At 37.4% G+C, this 16,488-nt stretch overlaps 1 long non-coding RNA gene across 1 annotated transcript; it reads left to right on the top strand.

Moving 5' to 3' along the window:
- Positions 1-10,938: 10,938 nt before the first annotated feature.
- LOC121425082 lies at positions 10,939-12,272 on the top strand. Its single transcript, XR_005971471.1, has 2 exons — positions 10,939-11,319; positions 11,775-12,272. It is a non-coding gene; the product is annotated as an uncharacterized LOC121425082 (long non-coding RNA).
- The last annotated feature ends 4,216 nt before the right edge of the window (positions 12,273-16,488 follow it).

The raw sequence follows: 16,488 nt of genomic DNA on the forward strand, positions 1-16,488 counted from the left end.
AATAGCACATCAATATAAAAACTCTATAAAGGTATTTGTTGCATTATTTTCCGCTTTGAATGTATATTAGAGGATGCTGTGCAATGTACTTGGCAAACTGTGAAATATACCAGTCATTCGTGGACGCATTATTTTCTTGTGGATGTGAATGAAAAACAAAAATTCAAAAGAATAAAAAATCAAGGCATCGAAGATGGTGCTTATCTCATTAAATTTTAAACCTGTCACTTTAGTACAAATGACCTTCCTCTGATCATGCGCAGAATCTTTTGATCATGCGCAGAGTGGAACTACGAACCGAGGAGGACTACAAGCCCCGCCCATAACTAAAGGGTAACATCCATCGATTCATGCGACTGTTTCGTTGTGCTATCGACAATTTAGGACAGTCTAAAAAAAGGGGGACATACACTTTTCTGTTAACCCTTTCACAGCCACCGCTTGACTCCATTCCTCGTCAAGCGGTGGCTGAGACGAGACTAGGCTGCAGACGACGAGCATTGACGATTCCCGAGTAAGCGCGAGAGCGAGCGACATTGACTGAGATGAGTCCTCGCACTCACTTGGCTTTTCGCGAACAGTCTTTTCTTTTTTTCTAGTCGGTAGATATTTATGTGACATAAATCGTATCAGGACATCTACCCCCCCCCCCCCGGATATCCACCCCCGGAATTCCACCCCCTTAGGACAAGTACCCCCTAGACAAGTACCCTCTGTCAGTGGCGGACCGTGACCCAGAGGAGACAAAGCATTGGAGCTGGGCACGGCATTTTTCACAAACAATACAGTGCCCCTCCCACGGGGGGGGGGGGCACTCGACCAAAAAAGTGGTAGGGGTGTGCCGCGGGCGAAGCAAAAAACGGGGGCCTTGGAGCGGGCTTGTTGTCAAAAGGAGGGTCCTCGGAACGGGCTTCGGAACTACAAATGTTTGTGAAAACGGGGGTCCTTGGAACGGATCTCCGTATCTCTGTAAGTGCGTATGCATCCCTATGGAAGGGGCAGTCGTGCATGATGCAGCTAGCGCGCCCTCCGCCGGGTGCGCTCGCGGTGAGGCGATGGTCGAAAAGCGCTCTACGGCCGCTTTTCACCAAAATTGCAGCAGATCGATGCGACCGGAACGGCGTAACGAAAAAAATGCGAAGCTTTGGAGCGGATTTCTTTCTTCTTTCTTCTCGATATGAAGAAAATGCTATGCCTTGGAGCGGCTTTCTTTGTCCTTTTTCTCAATAAGACAAAAAATGCTATGCCTTGGAACGGAAATTTGAGTGTAAAAATGGGGGTCCCCTCCGCGGCACATACCCACTATGCATTATATACTGAGTGCCCCCCCCCCCCGCGCCCCTCCAATGCTTTGTCTCCTCCGTTTCACGGTTCGCCACTGCCCTCTGAATTGTGACGTTGGTGGAATGACACTGTATATCACTGAGATGGACACATTACTGATTGAACTCTCAAATATCAAGTTTATTTCACAACAACTCTGATTCCGGACGTCCACGTCGCATTCCAGTCCAGCTGACTCCCCTACGCTTTTTAACACCACTGCTCCGCCAAAATATTGAAAAACCCCACAGAAACGGCTCGCGCTAGAGTCAAACACGTTGACCACACACGTTTCGTCGTGCACATCTTGATTTCGTTCATGGTCATACAAAAAACCCTTATGATTTCAATTATATAGCTTTTTAAAAGCGTTTAATTTGTAGGGACCTAATCGCAGTTATGGCACCCCCAGACATTCAGATGCATGAAAAAAAAGAACTAGCGAGGGTTCTTAGCTGCAGATAGACCGTAGATTTCTTTTCATCGTCGACTAAAATTTTCACCTCTCTGATCTGTTTTTTATTGCTTGGGTAGACTCTTCTTTTATTCCCCCACCCCTCTTAAGGCCCAGTTTTGATTTTTTTTTTTTCACCGTCACTTTTTTTTCCAAATCAATCTCCTTGTATCTACTAGCTCTCACCCTTTATCTCTATTCCTTCTCACTCCACCCCTATAGCTTTCCTCTTTTCTGGCACTTTTCATCTTTCTGGCACAGCTACTATTGAACTTTGTCCAACAGGTGCACAAATAGCTGTAAATGTGACTCTGTATACGTGATTCTGAAAAGCTACTTATTTAAAGTTGGGAAAACATCAGACAAGTCAATACTAGAAGGCCTATATCAGTGGCGTACCTAGGATATTTCACAGGGGGGGGCAAATTCGTCCGCCCTAAAATTTAACAAGCAAAAAAAAAAAGGTCTTCAACCACAAATATAGGATTTCGTACCGGAAAAAAAAATTGACGAGCAAAAAAAAAAGGGCTTCAAGCTCGTCAGGGGGGGCAGGGATACGTCCCTTGCATGGGTTGTGACTCGTCAGGGGAGGGGCAGACTGCCCCCTGCCCCCCCCCCCCCCGTAGGGACGCTAGTGAGGCCTATATACTGTAGAAAAAATACTATAAAGTGCCCTCATGCACACTTTCTTTCAGCAAATTCAATTCGCCATTTTTACATCTTCATTTTCAATACAAAATCAGCTCAGTTACAAACTAAAATGGTTTTTAGAACCCTTTTCCGTAATATCAACAATAACCCAAAGAAAATAATGTGGTATCGGGATGATTTCAGGTGGTTTTGGATAATTCATTTTAATACACCGGGTTCATAATACACATCTCACGCCCAGCTTTGCTTTCAAGAGCGCACAGATTAGACTTGCCCGCGAGTCGTTTCTTTCGTATTACTGGGAATTTTGGCGGAGCAGTGGTGTAAAAAAAAATTACGCCGCCGGGGGAGTTCTGCGGCCGCTTTTGAAAATTGCAGCTCATTCAATGCGATCGGAACGGCGTAACGAAAAATATGCGAAGCTTTGGAGCGGATTTCTCTCTTTTTTTTTCTCGATAAGAAGAAAATGCTATGCCTTGGAGCGGCTTTCTTTGTTCTTTTTCTCAACAAGGCAAAAATGCTATGCATTGGAACGGAAATTTGAGTGTGAAAATGGGGGTCCCCTCCGCGGCACATACCCGCATACCCACTGAGTGCCCCCCCCCCCCACCCCCGGGGTTAAGTTTTTGAAATGTCATCATAACTTAGAAAATATATGGACCTAGTGCATTAAACTTGGACATAAGGTTAATCAAGTATCACCAAACATCCTGCATGAGTTTCACGTCACATGACCAAGGTCAAAGGTCATTTAGGGTCAATGAACTTTGGCCGATTTGGGGGTATCTGTTGAATTACAATCAAAACTTTAAAAGTTTTTTGATCTGATTCATGAAACTTGGACATAATAGTAATCAAGTATCACTGAACATCCTGTGCAAGTTTCAGGTCACATGATCAAGGTCAAAGGTCATTTAGGGTCAATGAACTTTGGCCGAATTGGGGGTATTTGTTGAATTACCATCATAACTTTGAAAGTATGTTGGTCTAGTTCATAAAACTTGGACATAAGAGTAATCAAGTATCTCTGAACCCCTCTGAACATCCTTTGCGCATTTTAGGTCACATGACCAAGGTCAAAGGTCAATGAACTTTGGCCATAATGGGGATATCTGTTGAATTACCATCATAACTTTGCAAGTTTATTGATCTGACTTTTGAAACTTGGACATAAGAGTAATCAAGTATCACTGAATATCGTGAGCAAGTTTCAGGTCACATGATCAAGGTCAAAGGTCTTGTGAGGTCAATGAACTTTGGCCACATTGGGGCCGGTATTTGTTGAATTACCATCCTACCTCTGTAAAGGGTATGGGTCTAGTTCATTAAACGTGGATATAAGAGTAACCAAGTATCACTGAACATCTTGTTATTTATTATTATTATTATCATTTATTTGGCCATAAAAACATACAAAAATTGTACAATGCAATTATATAAATACAATTTGAAATTGAATAATTAAATATAGATAAAGTAGAAATGAAAAAGAAAAGAGTAAGAAAACGGTTTTTCCGTGGGCCAGGGCTCGCAAAAGTAAAATTCAGTACTATTGCCCAGAGGCATGCGAGCCCTCATGGAAAAACCGTTGAGAGAATATTGCACATTCGATATATAAAATTGCACATTATTAAAATTCAAATAAAACACATTGACAAACATTCTAAAAAGTATGTAACGCCAGGCAAGATACAGTACAAAAAAATAAAGACGGGTATTAGAAAGAATTTGAATACCCATGCCGGACTGATTAAGGAATGTTTGTAATGCTTAACATAATATAGCACAAAAATAACTTAGATTTGTGTGAGGTACTAGAGCCCGAAAAGCAACAATGAAATGAAATAAGGAGGAATGCCCTAGACAACAGCAAGAGCATGCCTCCACATTCCTATTAACAGCATGTGTACTCGCCAGGCTCCAGCACCTAATACATAACACTCATAAAGACAACAAATAGTAAAATTGTGCGAGTTATAGTAGTTTTCAAAGTCAGCACTGCTGCTATGTTGAATCGCGTGATGCAGGTGAGATGGCCAGAGGCATTCCACTTGTTATCAAAGGAATTCTCATTCAAATCATAACACGTATTATTGTACCCCGGGGGAGGCATAGTGGATATGTGCCGCGGAGGGGACCCCCATTTATACATTCAAATTTCCATTCCAAGGCATAGCATTTTTGTCTTATTGAGAAAAAGAACAAAGAAAGCCGCTCCAAAGCAAGCATTTTCTTCTTATCGAGAAAAAAAGAAAGAAATCCGCTCCAAAGCTTCGCATATTTTCAATACGCCGTTCCGGTCGCATAGACCAGTTCGTAGTTACTTCATGGGCAATTTTGGTCAAATGACCTTTCATTTCTTTCATCCTGATAGGCAGAGTTCAAAGCAAGATATTACGTAAGCTTGCCTTACATAGCAGGATGAAGAAATTGAATAGACCAGGTGACTCGAATAGCACACCAATGAACACTTAATGAAGGTATTTGTTGCATTCCTACTTTGAATGCATATCTTAGCATGTTGCACATTGTACTTGACAAACTGTATACCAGTCGTTCGTGGAAGCATTGTTGTTTTTTGTGGATGTAAATGAAAACGACAATTCAAAAGAATATATGAATAATCAAGACATCAAAGTTGGTGCTTATCTCATAAGATTTTAACCACCGTGTCACTTTAGTACAAATGACCTTCTTCTGATCATGCGTAGAATCTTTTGATCATGCGCAGAAAGGAACTACGAACTGGCTTATTGATCTGCTATCCAATTTTGGTGAAAAGCGGCCGCAGAGCGCTGTTCGACCTTCGCCTCTGCGCGAGCGGACTCGGAGTCCGTGCCGCCGATCTAGCTTGCACGCATGCCTGTTGCCCGTTCCATAGGGATGCATACGTACTCACACGCTGGCGTTCCGTTCCAAGGACCCCCGTTTTCACAAACATTTTTAGTTCCGAAGCCCGTTCCGAGGACCCTCCTTTTTTCAATGAGCCCGCTCCAAGGCCCCGTTTTTTGTCTCGCCGGCGGCACACCGCCACACCCCTACCACTTTTGGGGTCAAGTGCCCCCCACCGGGAATTGTACAAGATATAAACTCAAAATACGAAAGGTCGAGTTCACAAAGAGGAAACCTTAGTCCATGATGCATGTACAACGTGACTCAATCAATCTAATGAATAACGGTTTGTTGCAATCTCAATGTCAAATCTCTCAAAAAGTGATTATTCATTTTCACCCTGTAAGAGACTGTTGGACAAACAACATTATGCAAGATGGGTGAAGAGGTTGTTATTGAACTCCACAATAACATACATATACCGTATATCAACAGATGGAACTATCCTTGCTAGGCTGAACACTTTTTTTTCGAACTCTGACAACACCTCGGCAAATGTTCTTTTTTTTTTTAAAGAATGAACATATTTCATTTTTATTACTTTATATAAATCAAGCATTTTATTCTCTCTCAGGCAAACAATTTTAACTTACACATAAAAATGAAAGCAAATGCGAAGAATAGATAAAAAAAAGATAGGAAGAAGGATAAAGGAGAAAAAGAGAGATGAGACTTAAGAAAATACGAAAATACGTGGAGAAGATCAAGTATGTAGAAAAAGTGAATTACTACAATTACATTTAAACAAACTAAGATGTAAGGAAGTGTCACAATCTTTGTGAAAAACACTAAAGTACAACAACTTTAAATCACAATCTATCGAAGAATAACAGAGACTAAATCTTTACCCCCCCCCCCTTGCTAGATCGTAAATCATTAATATTTGATACACATAAAAAAAATGACTTCGCTTGTCTTGCTTATAAAGTAAACGTATACCCTGAAATAGTGAGTGGATGTGCATATAACTGTTTTGGGAAATTAAGTAAAACTTTAACATGTCAAAACTTTTCAGTGTTTTGGTTGGTAGATTTTACTCTTTTTTAATCAAATCAACTATTTGTGGGGTGGACTTATCCTTTAATAACAACGATGACGAACATAAACCAAATATCTACGGCCTTCGATGGGAAGTTTGGTGAAATTATCATCCCCTTTAAAGGACAAGTCCACCCCAACAAAAACTTGATTTAAATAAAAAGAGAAAAATTCAACAAGCATATCACTGAAAATTTCATAAAAATCGGATGTAAAATAAGAAAGTTATGGCATTTTAAAGTTTCGCTTATTTTCAACAAAATAGTTATATGAACGAGCCAGTTACATCCAAATAAGAGAGTTGATGACATCACTCACTCACTATTTCTTTTGTATTTTATTATATGAAATATGAAATATTGTTATTTTCTCGTCATTGTCATGTGAAATGAAGTTTCATTCCTCCCTGAACAAGTGGAATTCCATTATTTTAACATTTTGTGCTTCAGGCAAGGAGGTCCTAATTGTCAAATTCGTAAAAATTAAAATATTTGATTTGATTTGATTTGATTTTATTTATTTCTGCATTCAAGATAATATATGCAACATAACAATAAGGTGATACAATTCAGTTTCACAAAGTAATAAAGCAATAGTCATAATAAAGCAATGAAAAATAAATATAGACTAGAAGCAATATTCAATCGCAAAAAAAAAAAAAATAACAGTTTAAATGAATGCAGGAGACCGCCATCGTGAGCGGTTAAGCTTGAAAATGATGGCGGCCTCGTAAAATGGTACATAAATTTCTTTCTTCATTGATCAAGTGGGTGCAATGCAGGTGCAGGTGCGGGTGCAGTAAAGGGCAGTTGAATAATTAACTTGGAGAGGGGGATGCATATGATTCAATGGTTTTTCTTTTAATAGTGGCTTTGAATGAGTATATTGTTGAGCATGACTTAATATTGTCTGGAAAGTTGTTCCAAATATCAGGACCATAATGTCGAATTGATTTATGAGTTATTAATAACTTAGGGTTGGTGAGATGAAGGTTTCCTGATGAGCGGGTTGGGTAGGAATGAACAGACCTGTTAAACCTAAACATATTATTAAAGGACGGAGGAAGTTGATTATTAAAGTATTTGAACATAAAGATGGCTACTTGAATTGTATTGATATCAAATATTTTTAAAGTTTTGAGTTTATGAAACAATGGGTCAGAATGAGCCAAGTAATGTGACCCTGTGCATATACGGATTGCTCTTTTTTGTAATTTAAAGATAGAATTGAGTTTAAAAGAACCACAATTTGCCCAGACGATATTACAATATGTTATATAAGGGAGGACTAACGAATTGTATAACAAGAATAAAGTACTGTCAGGAAGAGTGAATTTTAACTTGGAAATTATCCCAATACTTTTGGAAACGGACATCGTAACGTGGTGTATGTGTTGATTCCAAGTCAAAGATTCATCTATAATTATACCTAAAAATTTAGATTGTTTTTTCTGTTCTAGAGGGGTGCCGTCAATATTAATGTAAATCGGTGTGTTAATGTTATGGGAATGGTGTCTGAAGTACATAAAATGTGTCTTTTTTGTATTAAGAGAGAGTTTATTGGCTTTGAACCAGTTTGATACTTTATCAATTTCACAATTTACGATATTGTTTAATGAATTAAGGTCTCTATGCGAATAAAATATATTGGTGTCGTCGGCAAATAAAACGAAGGATAAAATAGAGGAGGTTCTAATGATGTCGTTAATATAGAGTAAAAATAAAAGTGGGCCTAAAATGGAACCTTGAGGGACACCACATCGAACTAAAAGAGAATCAGAGTCGAAACTGTTAAAATTGACATATTGCCTTCGATTATTTAAGTAGTCTTTAAAAAATGAGAGACATTGACCTCGTATTCCATAATGGTTGAGTTTGAAGAGTAAAATATCATGGTTAAGGGTGTCAAATGCTTTACTAAGATCGCAAAAAATGCCAATTACATGTTCTTTGTTTGCTATGGCATTTGTTATTTTGTCGTAAATTTGAAGTAATGCTAAATCTGTTGAGAAATTTTTTCTAAAACCATATTGATTACAATTCAGAATATTATATTTGTTAATGAATTTATAAAGTCTTGTGTAAACTATTTTTTCTAGAATTTTAGATATTGTTGGAAGTAAGGAAATGGGACGGTAATTACTTATTTCGTGAGGGTTGTCTTTTTTAAAGATAGGATTAACTTTTGCTACTTTTAATAAATCTGGAAAAACACCTTGAGATAGGGAATTATTAAATATGTGAGTCAGAGGGCTAGCAAGAGGGTGAATTATTTGCTTAAGAAGAGACATGTTAATGCCATCACAACCAGAAGATCTAGAATTATGAAGGGAACGAACAGTATTGATTATTTCGGAGGGGTTTGTTGGGGTTAAAAAGAGAGATTCTTGATTTGGATCTGAGAGGTAATCTTTAAAATGTGCGTTGGGACTATTAATTTTGTTTGCAAGCTCGGGCCCAATATTGGTAAAGAAAGAATTAAATGAATTTGCATAATTAGTTGGATCAAGTATTTCAGATCCATTAAGAGTGATTTTATCATTAGGTGGGGGTTGTGTTTTCGTACCCAACACTTCTTTGATAATTTTCCAAGTTGTATTTGTATTTCCATTGGCATCATTTATTTTATTAGCAAAATGCAATTTTCGGGATAATCGAATTAATTTTGTTAGTTTATTACGATATATTTTGTATTTTTTTAAAGAATCATCAGTTGGATTGCGTAAGTGATATTTATATAGGCGATTACGTGTCTGTATGGATTTCAGTAAACCTTTCGTTATCCAAGGATTTTGGGGTTTGTTACGTTGATTTTTTACTTTACCTATTGGGATATTCTTTTCATAATAATGTTTTAATGTATTATTGAAGTTATTGTATGCAATATTGGGATTTACTTCATTATAAACATCATCCCATTCTTCCAAAACTAGGTCTTGCTTCAGTAATTCTATATTTTGTTTAGATTCTTTACGATAAGTATATTCCTTGTTTGATTTAGGGTAAGAGAGTTTACATTCACAAGTTAAAAAAATAGGCAGGTGGTCCGAAACTTCAGAATATAAAATCCCTCCTATGATTTTGTTATTATGAACATTTGAAAATATGTTATCAATCTGAGTTGATGAATTCAGGTTAATCCTTGTGGGTTTATTAATAATAGAAATACAGCCAAACGAGTATAACAATTTCATGAAATCGGATGAATTATTATTGTAAGATGAGGGTAAGAAGTTAATATTGAAATCACCAAGCATAAAAAAATGTTTGTTTTCATTCCCTATTTCATGCAGAAAATACTCTAGTTCATCGTGGAAACGATCGATATTTGTATCAGGGGGTCTATAAATTAATCCTATGATGATATTTTTTGAATTAGAATTTTCAATCTCTATAAACAACGACTCTGCATGCAATAATTTAACTTCAGAACGAATCTTAAATTTGAGATTTTGTGAAATGTAAAAAGCAACTCCTCCTCCTCTTCTTTCCTTTCGGTCTGCCCTTATTAATTTATAATTAGGTATATTAAACATGTCAGGGGAATTTTCATGTAGCCATGTTTCGCTTAAACCGATGACTGAAAACTGAGTATTATTTAATGAGTGTAATAGGTTAACTAAATATTCAAAGTTTCTATTTAGACTTCTTATGTTTGCATGTAAAAGAGAGAGATTATCTGGAGTAATATTAAATTCGTTGTTAAATTCTTGGGGAGTGTAATATTTGCTATCTTGTGGGTTCTCAATGAAAATATCTGGAGTAAAAGTATGTGACTCAAACAGGGGGACGTGTAAATGTAAAGTACCGGAGGTTTGGAGAGAGGTCAACTGCAAGTGAGCAAGTGGTGCATGTGCGTGAGTGTGTGTGTTGAGGTGTATTCATGTGTGAAAGTGGTGCTAGTGTATCATTAACAAGAACATAATATACTAATGCAAAAAGAGTAAGACCCATCTTGGTCAATGATGGTTGGGCAGTAGAGCACAGCCCGACCACCCTAAAGATACAATTGATAAAAAATTTCAGCAAATAAAAAAAACTTAAGAGTTTACAACGGGAGATTGGAAGAAGACAATATTTACAAAACAGAACCATGAATCATAACAGGAAGCCCAACAAAATTGACTTCTGAGCATGTAACAAAACAAAACAAAAAAAGACCCTTTTACATAATGTATACATTGGATCAATACATTAAAACCACACACACTTTTCAGTCTGGAAAATACCGAGACTGGTCTAAGTCTGTAGCCATGAGGAATAAATAAATGAGGGAGACTGGAAATGAGCTTTGAATCAATTTGGAAGTAAAGAGAGTTCAAGAAAGTACTAGAATCCAACCATTCACAGTTCAAAAATAGAATAATGGTTCTTTTTCTGACAGACCGATTAAAATATCCAAAAGAATGAGATGGGATCCAATTAGGGATTTTTCTAAATTGTATGAAGATAATAAGCATGTAGTTGGGGGACCAAAAATGTGTGTATACGGCCTAGTGATTGTTGGAAAAGTGGCGGGAAAAAAACAAACTATGGTGAATTCAAAATAAAAGACCAACACAATCTAATATAGATTCATCATGTGGCTGAGAAGACGAGGCGAAAACTATTATACATTGTGTAAGCATAATCAACACAATCTCTAGTGATTAACCTAAAGGTATTGTCTTCCTTCCCCCACTCTCTCTTCCCTTTTCTTCATTTTAGAAAAGATTTGAAAGGCTGTTGTATGGATCAACGTCCGCCTCTAAGTAAAATATAATAGGGTGTTTTATGAACAAAAAGCCAGATATCTAAGTTGAAGTATGCATTCTTATAGTACACGTGTATGTACAAACTAGTATGGATATTTGCATACAGGTTGTTACTGTTATATAAAAAACACATTGTACGTCATGATTTGCCGCTGTAGAAAGAGAGAAAGAGTGGGGGGGGGGTGGAATTCTGATTGGTGTAGACAAGGTGCGTTTGGTTCATTCATGCTATACATCGACCAATAAAAGTTCATGAACAATGTAATAGGCGGGAAATGACCAGTGGTGCATAAAATCCACGCCTTGTGTTAAGCGGAACCTGTGGATGTGGGCAAAGGAATGAAGTGAATACAATAAGCTATATAATCGCTTTCTTTCTTAACAAGTTCTTTAAGATAGTTGGAAAAGTTAAAGAATGAAATCGTATTCTAAGTTAGGACTCTGCCTAATTAAATAAAGAGATTAAGCCGTTGTCAAACAAAGGGTATTGCATTTTGGAATCAATAATAAAATTGGCGGGAAAAAATCTACATAGAAGTAATTTAAATACATGTCAAGGACGAGATTTACATTTAATGGTTACTACATGTACCTGAATAGGACGTCACTGACATCAATATACATTCTATAGTCATGATAGTGTGAGGGAGTGGTGTAGACAAGGTGCGTTTGGTTCATTCATGCTATACATCGACCAATAAAAGTTCATGAACAATGTAATAGGCGGGAAATGACCAGTGGTGCATAAAATCCACGCCTTGTGTTAAGCGGAACCTGTGGATGTGGGCAAAGGAATGAAGTGAATACAATAAGCTATATAATCGCTTTCTTTCTTAACAAGTTCTTTAAGATAGTTGGAAAAGTTAAAGAATGAAATCGTATTCTAAGTTAGGACTCTGCCTAATTAAATAAAGAGATTAAGCCGTTGTCAAACAAAGGGTATTGCATTTTGGAATCAATAATAAAATTGGCGGGAAAAAATCTACATAGAAGTAATTTAAATACATGTCAAGGACGAGATTTACATTTAATGGTTACTACATGTACCTGAATAGAACGTCACTGACATCAATATACATTCTATAGTCATGATAGTGTGAGGGAGTGGTCCGCCACCCCTCTCTCTCTCTTCCTTTATAATTGGCTCAAAGAATGGTTGTTATAACAACAATTGCATTAGTCAATACACGTCAGTTGATAAAAGATAAAAGGATGCTATACTGATTTTTTTTTCCTTTCTTTCTTTTGTACATAACTGACCGATACATTATACAGGCATGTATAGTCAACGCGCGCTTCCAGAAAAGGTAGACTTGCGTAGTGCAGATGATCGCAGAAATGCAGATTACGTAAATGAAATGCCATTAAATAGGCTGAGAGAGAGAGGGGGATTTGCATGATCCAAGTCAATGCATAATGTTTTCTCATGCTTGTTATCGACAATAACGTGAAGGGCGGGAAATGACCACCAGTGCATAAATTCCACGCCTTATTTGGTGAGAACTGTTGATGTGGCATGCAAATTAAAATACTACAATGCGTGTACAATAAACAAAACCCTTTACAGTGTAACCATGGAGCTATCTTCTTTGGCGAATTGTTTAAAATATTTGAGAAGTATAAGGTGAATACATAAGAAGCCGAATCAATCATCTTTTAACAAAGTGGTAAATATGTTGAAAGATCAAAGAATGGAATTTTATCTGAATTTAGGACTCTACTCAATTGGACCAAGCCGTTGTCATAAAAGGTATAAGCGTGAAGGATTAAAACTGAAAGATGGCGGGAAAAAACAACTGCATAATATGCAAGAAAATTTAATACATGTCAAGTGTACGAAACAAAAATGAGAATGGTTTCTCCATGTACCTGAGGGAACGTCGAAGGCATTAATATGCATTCTGAACATATAAGCATAACTGACATGATTTTGGTAAACCATATTCTCCCCCCCCCCCCCGCTCTCTCTTCCCTTTATTTTTGAATCAACGGAAAGGATATTCGTGACCAATTCCAGTCTGTATGTATAATATAAAAGGGGATGTAGATGTTTTTAGTATACAAAACATACAACGTTGCATCGAAGCATTATGACAATGAAGAGTAGGCGTGTTAAGAAAAGTCAATTGTAGTCAGTTGTACAGTAATCATGGTAATGCAGGTGTTTGCAAACAGATTGCTGCCGTTTTACGAAATAATAATAACATGTCATTGAATGGGAGAGAGAGAGGGGGGGGGGTGAATTAGCATAGTCCAACACAGTTTGGTTTTGGAATATACTCTCGATCGTGGTTACTCGACCAATAATATCAATGAACAGCGTGAAAGGCGGGAAATGACCATGGGTACATAAAAAGCCACGTCTTAAATGGATGCGGCCATGCGAATTAAATACTGCAATGTGTGTACAAGAAGCTAAACACTTTTCGGTATAACAATATGTCAATTCAGTAGTAATCTTTTCTGACAGACCGTTTAAAATATTTTTGAAGTCAAAGAATGAAATCGTAATCCGATTGAACTTCTAAATTGGATAAAGAGATTGAGATGTGACACACAAAATGGTGGGCGTGCATTAATTAAATTGAAAAAAGGCGGGAAAAGAGTCAGATACAAGACTGGAGTAATTCCTTCATCAGGTTTCATAATTATACACAAAGTTTTTAATCCAAAGATTGATCTACAGAAAAGACCAATAGGTTAAACAACAGAATTGCTTATGATAGTAGTTATTGAAAACTTCAGTCATATAAAATACAGGAAAAATAAAGACCGTTTCTTTCTTTCTTTCATACTTTTTTGGTAAAAAGCGATGTTTCCGAAAAACATGTTTCAGCATAATGAAATAATGAAAAACACCTATTGCAACTGATGTAAAGCAATCTTTATCTTAATATTGATAATTATGATCGGTAATCAACATTGAACAATTGGGAGGTGGTATTATTAAGTACATTCTGATAGAGAAAAAAAAAGAATTCTGACAAAAACAGATAACTTCACTTTTATCATCTATATAAACCATGTCATACATTTTTGGTTCAACAAAAAGTTTAGAGAGAGAGAAAAAAGCCTGATCTGCCCCGATATCAACATCATCGTAGGCTCGTGAGCAAAATGTCCGATAATTGGTTGGACAAGTCAGCATGAATCAAAATAATGTATACTAAAGCAAACTTGGTGTCGAAGCACGTATGGAGTTTCCATTTTCTTATAATGTTAATAATATTCATATAAATGTTAGCAGGAGTTAAAAGTGAAAATGTGGTTAAATTATCCTTTTATGAGAGCATAGTGCATTCAATATCATTCCGTTATAAGTATAATTCAAAAATAAAAGTAGATATCACCTCAAAATGATGACAGGGTAGCTGCATTTTCAAAAGATCATTATGTTGATGTCCCTGTATCCTTCCTCTGTGTGACTTTGATGATTTGTAGATAAAAAATAGTTGACAGGTTTTCTCCATTCCAACTTGTAATTGTATGTAATCTCAAAATGTAATTCTCGTTAAGATTGACATTTTATTTCCTCTTGAAGATTGATAATATTACATGTAATAATCAAGATGTAACGAACGACCAGTATTACTCTTCGTAGGGTTTCCACGTTGCTGTTCCTTTCTCTTTCCACTGTAGGACGATTTTGACTCCCAGCAGTTTAATCCGAGTTGACAGGTTTTTCCCTTTACGTAGCTTGAAGGCAACCTCGGCGAGGTAACCGCGGCGAGCCTTCAAGGTGGGTGGCAGGTCCGTCCTTACCGTTATGCGAGGGGGGCGTGGCAGCATAGCCGAGGCTGATCCTTGCGGCTGCGGGGCGGGCTGTGGAGTTGGTCTCGTCAGGTTCTCGAAGGTGGAGAGGATCAGGTCCCGGTCGGGCATCCGTACAAACTTTGCGATGATCGGGGCGGGGGCTGGTCGGCCTGATGGACGGGTGCCTGGGGTTCCAATCGGGTTACGGCGGGGTAGTCTGTGGGCGTTTACAAGTTGTATCTCCTTGGCCTTCTCTTCGTCGATGCCAAGAAAAGTAAAAACCTTCAGTAGAGTGTTGTAGATGTTTTCCTGGTTTACTTCTTCAACACCATAAAACAATAAGTTTGATTTTCGGTTGTAGATCTCGGCCAGCAACAGCTTTTCCTTCAAACTCGAAATTTCTTCTAGTAGAGGGGCGATTTTGGTAGGAATGGCATTTTCGACCTCGATGATTTTAGCGGAGTTCAGTTCAACGGTAGCTTCTACATCGTTCAAACGACGATTCATAGATTGAATTTCTCTAGTAATGCTGTCAAGCTTTTCTAAAGTCTTATTCGAGAAATTTGAAATATCCCTTTGAAGATCGGCATTCGATGGCATGGCATTCGTAGGGGAGGTATCTTTTTCCAATGGCCCACTGGCCGTGTGCTTGGCCGAGGCCTGCCGGGTGTTAGGGCGTTGAGTATGTGATAGCATAGCTAGTTGATGCTGAAATCAATTAGTATGTATTAGGCAATGGGTGGTCAGAGCTCCGCTCCGATGCGTCCTTCCACTACGAAAGCATAGTACCAATATTGTGTAATTCAAACAATAAAAAACAAAAGAAATAGTGAGTGACATCATCGACTATCTCATTTGGATGTAACTGGCTCGTTCATATAACTTTTTTGTTGAAAATAAGCGAAACTTTGAAATGTCATAACTTTCTTATTTTACATCCGATTTTGATGAAATTTTCAGCATTGTGCTTGTCTGATTTTTCTCTGTTGATTCAAATCAACATTTTTCTCTGTTGATTCAAATCAACATTTTTCTGGGGTGGACTTGACCTTTAATAGTTATGCGTGACGCGTCACTTCAGGCGTCACATTCTGCTTTTACTTCGGAAACCACGTAGTTTCAATCATCTCCTCTAATGGCCGTACATATTTGTTCGATGTATCCCAATTCTTAATTGCATTTACAAAAAAGGGGAACTTCAAGCTGAAAATATTAGGATTTTAACATAATAATCTGACAAACAAAACAATGAAAATAATTATGATCAAATTGGACAAGGGAAAAAAGGCGTTATACCATTTCTAATGTTTGCATTTTTTCGGTGAACAGTAATGTTGATGGCATAACTTAATGAATATTCAATGAACAAACTTATGATGTCATGTAATCACTTGTCCTTTTGTATTATATTACGTGAATTTAACTTGAAATATCATTATTCAAATTTGAATTAAAGTTTATTCAAATCGCGCTCTCTTGCTTAAAATACACAGCTTCCAAATTGGAATACAAAAAATGCTCATGTGGATACCCAACCTGAAAATTCTTACAAAAAGTGCTTAGAATATCAAGCTTTAATGGATGTCAAAATTGGGCATTTGGAGCGCACTTGTAAATAACGAAT

Source organism: Lytechinus variegatus, chromosome 12 (genome assembly GCF_018143015.1).
Source record: "Lytechinus variegatus isolate NC3 chromosome 12, Lvar_3.0, whole genome shotgun sequence".
Taxonomy (NCBI): domain Eukaryota; kingdom Metazoa; phylum Echinodermata; class Echinoidea; order Temnopleuroida; family Toxopneustidae; genus Lytechinus; species Lytechinus variegatus.